At 51.3% G+C, this 9,239-nt stretch overlaps 1 protein-coding gene across 1 annotated transcript in view; it reads left to right on the top strand.

Annotated features, from left to right (window-relative positions):
- The window catches only part of LOC113212849 (serotriflin-like), an 81,402-nt gene that overhangs the window by 43,628 nt on the left and 28,535 nt on the right, over nucleotides 1-9,239 (top strand). Inside the window, exon 2 of the mRNA XM_052269647.1 lies at nucleotides 2,115-2,239. The gene's annotated coding sequence lies outside the window, so the exon portion shown is untranslated. The remainder of the gene's footprint in view (nucleotides 1-2,114; nucleotides 2,240-9,239) is intronic.

The following is a 9,239-nucleotide window of genomic DNA, read 5'->3' as shown; positions in this document are numbered from 1 at the left end:
AAAAAAAGTCATTAATATTTTTTCTTTGTAACATTTTTTTATTGCAACATTTTTTTCACTGCTACAATTTTTTTCATTGCTACATTTTTTCAATGTAACATTGTTCTTTATCTTTTTAGAGCGTCTAGCACACGAAATTTGCTCATCTTATTATTTTTTCTAAACTCTACTTTTGCCATGCCATTATTCTAACGTTTTGCGCGCGTGTCGTTCCGAACGGCATTGTCGCGCGTACCGTACGCGTCACGCACTTGGTGGCGGCGCGTAGTGGCCGGCTCACCCGCCGCGCCGCGGGGCCGCCCGGCCCCGGCCCGCCCTCCCGAAGAGCGCGGCGCGGAGGGCGCGCGGCGGCGGCCCGCCGAGACAATGGCTCCCATCCCTCACGACAAATAGAGGGTTAATTGGTGTGCATCTTGCGAAAGCGAGAGCGAACGGGCGCGGTGGCGGGGCGGGGCGGGGTGGGTGCGGCGTCGGTGGCACGACCAGACCACCGCACCACCAGCAAGCACGCCACCACCACCACCCCGCTCGCTGGGGGTGGGCAACTCAAATGAAAGGGAAATGGACAGAACGGGGGCGGAAAGGGGAGGGGTGGGGGACGAGCACACACACCACTGTGAGTGACGCGCAGTGAGTCCCGATCCCAGCCGGGGGGATAACGAGCGGTCCAGGGCGGCCTCAACGGAGCAGCCCGCGACGACGGGAAGAGCAGGACGAGGCGGATAAGGGCCCCGACGACCAGAGAGAGGGGGGTCTGTGCAGTCGTCAGCCTGACGGCACCGTCCATAGGGCACCGTCGTAGAAAAAAATGTAGGGTATAGGGCGTAACTTCGCACGCCGCACGAAAATAAATAAATTTTGGTGACCCGACATATATTTGGCCATTGTACTTCCCCCCAAAACGGGACGTACACTACTTTTTTGTAATTTTTGCACGAAACTATTTGATGGGGGGCCCGCATTGCCATGATGATTTTATTATATTTTTCTATTAAAAGCGTCTGAAAGCCGTTGCTGTGAGCGTGATATGGTCCTTCTATTGGTGGCAAAAGTCTGGTGCATGGTGGCCTCCCTGTAAGATCGTATGGTGGTGGCTGCTACAGGGAGCAGCGGGTTTCATTGTCGTGGTATAGGAGTCTTTGCAGGGCTTCCCTGACTTAGGAAGGAGTAAACCGGGGGGAGGGGGGGGGGCTTGTGCAGCTCGTGGTCCATGGTGGTGGCCTTCTTCAGAGGCAAAGCGGCACAGAGGCGCAGAGAGAGAGAGAGAGAGAGAGAGAGAGAGAGAGAGAGATGAGCGGAGCCGCCTCGCCCGAAGCGGGACAGGCGCGGCCGGCGTATAGCCCCGTGCCGTCCCGAGGGAACCGACAATGGAGGACGTTGTTAACAGAGTAAATAGCAGCATATGGCTGCTGCTCGCTCCGCTCAACATTTCACCCCCCCCCTCCCCTCCCCTTCCCCCTCGCGCCAGTGCCTCTTCACCCCCGCGCAGCAGCCCGCACCGCTCCGCCCTAACGCTGCCCGTTCTGCCCTGCCCCCCCCCGGCCACTCTGTCGTCACGCGTCACAGTCATCCTCTGCTCCCGCACCTCTCACGTCCACGGGAGAGTGTCCATGACCTGCCCTCCACGGCGTGAGGCGCGCCCCGTGCGCCCCCACTGCACCGCCACGCAGGCGCGTGCTCGGCTTGCCTACCCGCCCGGCGCCCCGACCAGCCCACTCGCCATGGCAGCATCCCTTCATGTTCCGTAACCTTCAAAACTTGGAAATAATTAACGAGAAAAAGGCAAAAAAAATTGTACTTCAAAAGAATTACTCCGAAATAAATTTTCCTTGAAAGTTGATGTTTCTTGAAATCCTTTTTTTCCTTGGAAAAGACAAGAGTTTCCCTTGAAGAAAAATTTCCCTTAACAGAAATTTTTTTCCTCGAAAGAAATTTTTTTTCCTTGAAAAAGTTGTTTTCTGGGAAGTAGTATTTTCCTTGAGAAATTCTTTTCTTGAAAAAAATCTTTTTTTGGGGGATTTTTTTTTTTTTTTTTTTTGCTTGAAAGAAACTTTTCAATTTATTTGTTTTTTCGTATATTTTGTTTTGTTATTTGTAAATGTTTCTGATTTTAGGGCTAGTTGCCGTGTCTTGCCGAGGGGTGGTGGATGGACACTCCCACCTGACCGCGACTAAAACTGCCACCGGGCGCCGCCGGGGGTGAGGGGTCGGCCCCCGCACAGAGCAGATTAAATGGCACGTAAGTAATGGGAGCGGCGCGAATAGGGAAAACCGTTACGATCGCTATCGCCGGCCAAAGCGCCCCGCCGAGACGCGCCGCGCAGCGCCCGCGACTGCTCGCCCCGCGCAGCGCCCCCGCGGAGACGGGAGGGTTGGAGGGCACCGACTCATTTGTGTGTGGGCTCCAAATACAAATGCAAAGCGTCCCCGTGATGTGTGTGTGCGTGTGTCACTGTGAGGTGGCAGGTGTCCTCATAGGCCTGACGCACTTACTCCACTGTAAAAAGCTTGCGAAGAACTATTGTTTGCATTGCGCAAAGAATTTTGAAGCGTTGTAAAATGCTTTGCATTGGAGACTAGATCCTTTCGTGCACCTCACGAAGAAAATGTGTTCGTAACGCTGCAAAGAATTAGTTCGTAACCTTGCAAAACATCTCTTCTCCAATTACGGAGAAAATAACTTGCAATGCAAAGAAAATAGTTTGCAATGCCACTTTCTTATAATGCTGCAAAATTCTTTACAAGAATTCTTTGCAAGAATTTTGCATTGTCTTGCGCAAAATGTTGACATTCAGTGCGTGTCAAAATGTCACACGAAAAAGTATACAACAACATGTACACTTTCCATACTTAATTTGTAAGCTTGCAACTCACACACTTGTGTATAGTTTTGTACTCGAAAGTGCAGTTGTAAGGTGCAGTTAGGGTGGGGATGGGAAAATGTGGGGAGGTAGATGGGGGTCGTTGACGGTGGAGGGTGGCCGCGGGGTGTGGTGGGTATCGACGCCGCCGAGGCGCCCGACGACGGCCACCACTACACACCACCCGACACTCGTGCGACGGCCGCCCGCGGGAGGTTCACACCTTTCGCCAACGGCCTCAATGACGCGTGACGGGGTGACGACGTCGCGCCGTCACACGGGCAGCAGCAGCAGCAGCAGCAGCAGCAGCACGTATACGACATGGCGATGAACAGCCGCGACCAGCACCTCGATCGACGAACACTCTAAATGTGTTGTACTTGCTCTTCTTGCAATGGACGCATAGGTCTGCTCCTCGGAGAGAAGCAAACAGCATCATCACACAAGAGTGTTGCCGTAAGTCAATCTGTTTCCCCTCTCGCCTCATTCTCACCCTAGGCGGCTTTGGCTGCCCACCTCCCACCCCACAACTCTCTCTCGCTCGCCTTATCTCTCTCACTCTCTCCCCATCTCTCCCTCTCGCTTCGCCTTCATCTATCTCCTCTCCCTCTCTCAAGCTCAGCGCACTATAGTATACAACCCGCCCGAGCCCCGCAAAGCAGCAGCATATTTGCTGAAGAAAATTAATTTGTAAAAGTAAAGCGGCTCTCGCTCCACTCGGCGCGCGGGCGGGCGTTGCCTGGGCGTTGCGCGTCGAAAAACAAAAGAAGGTGCTCCGCGTGTTGCGGGCGGGCCGGCAGCCGGGGCTGGCAGGCAGTGCCGGGCGAGCGGCAGAGGCAGTTTATTATTCACATTGCAATAATTGCTCATGGAGGAGCAGGAGCCGCGGCAGGCCTGTCTGCTCTCTCTCTCTCTCTCCCTCTCTCCCCCTCTCTCTCTCTCTCTCTCTCTCTCTCTATCTTGCTCGCTCTCGCTCGCTCTTGCTCTCTCTCTCTTTCTCTCTGAAGGGCTAAACAACTTGGTGAAAATAATAATAACTCCCCCTGAAATTACAGAAAATAATATCAGGAACGCGTAAGGAAATAACTTTCATAGACAGAATAAAGAAGCGTAGGCCTTTAGTCAGTCTGGTCGGGGATGAGGTCTGGGGTCTGGGCTCAGTGGCTATGGTCACGTCACACACGGTCTCTCTCTCTCTCTCTCTCTCTTTATCTCTCTCTCTCTCTCTCTCTCTCTCACTCTCTTTCTCTCTTTCTCCCTCTCTCTGTCGGGGTGACGTCACATTACCGCTGCTGCGTGCACACACACACACACACACTCAAACACACACACGTCAGGCTGAAGTGACTGCCTTTGCTGGGCGGCGGGGGCAGCGGTAGAGGTACAAAAAGAAAGAGAAAGGAACAAAAAAAAGAGAGAAAAGAATAAAAGGAAATTAGGGCGGAAGAAGGACAAAACGGCAATGCGATTCAAAAGACTAGTCCTCTCGGAGGCAACGTGCGCGCGACCGGCACACGCCAAGGAGAGACAGAGAGCGAGCGAGGGAGAGAGAGCGAGCGAGAGAGAGAGAGAGAGAGAGAGAGAGAGCTGCCTGCACACACGGCTGTTTCCGGTGTCTGGCCCGCTAGCGCTCCGGTCCACATCCGGTGCGGCCCGGATCGCATTATGGTCTTGTCCACCACGCCCCCTTTCTCCCGGACTCCCTTTCTTTTCTCCTTACCTTCCACCCCCCCCCCCCCCCTCTTGCTTGCCCGGGGGGTTGGGCGGGGAGGGGTGGGGGTGTGAGGAGGGGATGCTCTCCCGGTGGCTTGCAGCGGCAGCGAGCAGCCGCAGTTTGCGCTGCACGAACAATAGAGGATGACGATATTGTTGATGATGATGAGGAGGAGGAAGTGGAGGAGGAGGAGGAAGGGCAACGCGCTTGCGCGGACGTCTCAAGTGGCGAGCAACTCGCGCGCTCGCCCCGCCGCGCCCACCCAGGGGAGAGAGAGAGAGGAAGAGAGAGCATGTTAGGTGGGTTGTGATTGCCAGTAAACTGGAAGCTGCATACCCACACACTAAATTTTTACAAACTTGGACGATTACGCTGTAAGTACGCACGCACGAGCGCTCCGAGTGTGCCCACTCCCACTGACGGTCAGGGGCTCGCGGTCGGGGGACGGCCAGCCTGTGCGCCCGCCGGGTAGCCGCGCCCGGCGGGCACCGCTACGGGGCCGGTGGCCTACCCAGAGGCGCTACGGCTGCCTGGTCGGCTGTAGTCAGTGCCTCCGAAAAATATATTTTTTTAATTTGACAAAATTGTGTAAAGGCTCGCACACTTTGTCTGGTCTTAGGAACAAAATTGCATCCTTTCTGGATGTGCACGAATCGGTTCCATTTCCACGGACAAAATTGTCCCTTTACATTTAGAGTGTACTGAAATTCTTGGTAACGACAGAAAAGTCTTCCACGATGTGTGTTGTAAATTTACAATTTGAAATTGTAAACTTTCGAGTAACTGCGCATCGACTTGCGGCTCATCGACAAGCAAGAATGGGCTGTCGAAAATTCACAAAATATTTTGTAAGTTGGAATTTTAGAATATGTTGTAAATTTACGAGGATATTTTTCAAAGAGGGCTGGCCTGACTACCCTCTACCCCCTTCGGGTTTATACTGGCGTAAATTTTATTTCATATTTTTACAATTGTAATTGAATTTTATTATTTACATATGTAAGAGGTCTTCTCGCGGGCGTCGCTTGTACGCGTCTTTAAAAGCGACACTTCTACTTCCCCTTGCCCTTGGGAGGGCTCTTCTTGCCAGAGGAGCCGGCGTCCCCGCTGTACGGCTTGCTGATCTTTTGCCGGACGAGCTTCCAGCCCCATTTTCCACCGGCCTGTGGCTTGGGTATAAACCCCTCTGGCCAGGGACCCGTCCCCGACGCCTGCTTCAGGGAAAATCCAAATAAAGCTGTACCAACCATCTCACAAAACTAGCAAGTAATCAATAAACCATTTTGTAAACTACAATAATTTACCTGTGGCTTTGGGGGTGACTTCGGAGGGGACCCTGCGCTGCGGGGTCCGCACGCTTTTGCAGGGCACGTGGGGCATCGTCGCCGGCGGACGTCTCCGTGCAAACCTGTCATCAATGATCATTCATTTGTAGCGTACTTTAAGCGTGGTTTAAGTGCGCAAGTGTATGTTCACTAGCCTACAAGTGTGGGGCATTCATACACTTGGGTTTCTACACCCAGAAAAATCGTTTCTTGTTTCTAGTAAATTGTTCCTTGTTTCAAGTGCACGCTGACACAAGATCAAATTTACTCTTGAAACAAGCTGATATTTTCTTTGGAATAAGAGAAAAATCTTATTCCAAACACAATTTTGCCTTGTTTCAATGGTGAATTTCATCTTGTGTCAGCGTGCACTTTAATCAAGAAACTATTTTTCTGGGTGTACCGTTTACACTCGGTACTTACAGCAAGTAGCACAAGCGCGTGGCATTGGCAGTAAGCCATTAGCTATCTTCATGTTTGTGACTGTTTATGATCGCCAAAGGGAGCACCCTGCTCGACGTTTGAGCGCAAAGCTTGTCGTGGTGCGCCATATACGACGGGACGGAGTCACGACGGGAACATAGACTCGTGTAATTTTCGTTTTCCGCGAGAACACATCTCGTTGGTCGCGCACGGCCGAACAGTAATAATAAATAACACCCTTATTGGATCCTTAAACGAAGCAAAACTCATTGGAAAATACAATGAAATTTTTCTCCTTTAGTGTTAGGCATTTTCATTGTTTTTAAGGAGATTTCGTTGATCCCAACAAACATTTTCCTTTATTTTAACGAAATTTGCATTATGCAAAGGAAAATTTCCTTGTATTTTTTTAAAAGAAAGATACACTGTAAACTCGAATTATAATTTAAGTTGTAAATTTACGAGAGAACATTTTTTACTCGCCAACGGATTTGAAGTCGATACGTACTGCATGTATTTTTACGATGACAAATTATAGTTTTACAACTGGCGTACGTCAAGGAAAATTTTCCTGTAAACCAACTTTTTTCACAGTGTAAATAAAAACGACCTTTTCAAGGCATTTGGCCTTGTTTCAAGGATACCATTTTCAGTGTGAACAAGTTGATGAAATAATAATTGTCCGTCTTTGCCGGACACGTCACTTCCGGTTGATATGGAAATGACACATCCGGGGGCGAAGCGCGGGAGGCCGCGGAAGGAGGGAGGCGTGATGCACGGCGTGTGCAGATGTCTCGCGAGGGGTGGGGAGGTGCGGTGCAGCACGGCTTGGAACGCGCTTCCTCCGGGGACGGGTTTCGCACCCCCCGGATGGCACCGGAAACCGGGGGAGGGGGGGGGGGAGGGGGTCTTCCCTCTTACTCGTGGCGCACGTGTTGCGTATGTGTGTCTGTGTATGCTTATTGACTGGATTCGCGGTGGATACTCATTCGTAAGCTCGTGTAAATCGAGCCGTCCCCTTATAATTTTTTTTTATTACCAGGGTATTTTCCGATCCTTTGCTCTACACGGGGGCAGCTAGCTGTGGAATCCCAACACTTCTTTGTAGTCAAAAATCGGTTATTTATATTATTTTAATTTGAAAAAGATGTAGACCATTCGTGATAATCTCATATTGTACTGTACTAGTCAACTATCAAACTACAATATATATCGTAAATTTCCAAAGATATTTTTCACAGTGATGAGGGCAATCCCCCAAACGATTCGCAGCGCCAAAAGTTCTCTCTCTCTCTCTCTCTCTCTCTCTCTCTCTCTCTCTCTCTCTCATACGCACACTCGTCGGGACACGCGAGCACGCTCGTCATAGCGGCGGGCACGGGGGCGCGATGCCGTCTGTGCGCGTGTACAAACGCCCGGGGAGCAGTTTTTATTTCAACCCCCTCCCTTCTTCTCCTCCTCCTCCTCCTCCTCCTCCTCCTCCTCTTGTCTCCCCGCGGCCCCGCCCGCGCCTCCCTCAAGACACGCGTCTGACACGTGTCCTCCTCCTCGTCGTCATCGCCGTCATCAAGGACCCCCCCGCCGCCGGAAGTCGGCCCATCTGCATCCTCTGCTCGGCATAGCGGTACTTACCTGATGTCCATCCAAGAGCACGTGCCCGCACTGCGCGCGACACACACACACACACACACACACACGCGCGCGCGCACACATAAGCTCGAACTACTTGCGTTACAACCCCTCCCTCTCGCGTAGCATAGAGGGCGGAAAAAGAAGGTCAGATGGAAGAACAAGAAAAAAAGTGCACTTACTAAACCAGCTATCGCGGACTATCTTCTCTTTATATTACATGCTGCTTCGTCTTACATGTTGTATGTGTGCGCGCTTTGGTCTATAATTACGACCGCGCGTCTCTGTGGAGGCTCTAAAGGGGATGGAGATCTTCAACAAAACGTGTTCGACGCCTGCCGCAGCTCGTGTGCCAAACGAGGAAAAGGTGTCACTGGAACACGCGTGCTGTGTCGTCTGGCCGTCGCGGAAATTGCGTTCGGAATTTATTTTCCTTGATGGCTTGGCTCCGGTTCATACGGTTGAAAATAATTGTTGAATAAGTCAAGTATAAGGCGGCGTTGGTTAAAAATTTCATACTTAAACTTTAAAAAAACTGAACTAATTTGCCTCAAAAACTTTTGCTTTTGGTGAACAATTAAATTATTTCTTTGAAAATTATTTTTGTACGAATTGTACGCGTGACTCAGTTGTCCACCGCCCATGAGAGAGGTTAGGTACCCCTCGGACCAATCGCGTTGGACAGACGTCGTTGGCCTCTTGGCTTCATCGATTGTCCCGCTACGACCCGCATAATCGGCCTTCGTTAGCCCGAAACGAAGTGCTGTACAGTCTGACCGCCCGAGAGCAAAGGGGAGCGGAGGAAAAGGCACAGGGGACATCAAAGCAGTCGCAGCTCACCGCGGGGCTTGAAAACTCGGGATGGAACTCGTTTTTACCGTGTTATTGTCCATCTGTAGGCGTAAAAGGAAGATAAACTGCAGATATGCGCAGGTTGTGGTAGGTGTTCCCAGGTGTTGTTCATTTATAAGAGTTGTATATAGTCAGTTTGGTTTCGTGAAGGATGATGTTTAGAACTCTTGGCTGTGAATAACTTAATTTCTTCGAACCGTGTAAGTGTTTTCCGGCACTTGGGAAATCCTTTTGACTCCGCGCCTTCTTACGGTTCCCCATTGTGCAGTCCTCCCTACTTGCGTCTTTTCAGACACGATGCCCAGAAAACGCGCGCGCGTTTAAAAGGTCATTCATTATTTGGTGTTCGCCATTCAGGGCAGCATAGTCTGAGGAGAAAACCGTCTCGAGTGGCGCGACCAAGGCGGCGCGAGATGGCCCTCTGGGTGGACCCCG

This window comes from Frankliniella occidentalis, unplaced genomic scaffold (assembly GCF_000697945.3).
Source record: "Frankliniella occidentalis isolate FOCC.00 unplaced genomic scaffold, Focc_3.1 Scaffold5, whole genome shotgun sequence".
NCBI lineage: Eukaryota > Metazoa > Arthropoda > Insecta > Thysanoptera > Thripidae > Frankliniella > Frankliniella occidentalis.
The sequence above is the reverse complement of the archived record's forward strand: the minus strand, read 5'-3'. Positions and strand labels throughout refer to the sequence as shown.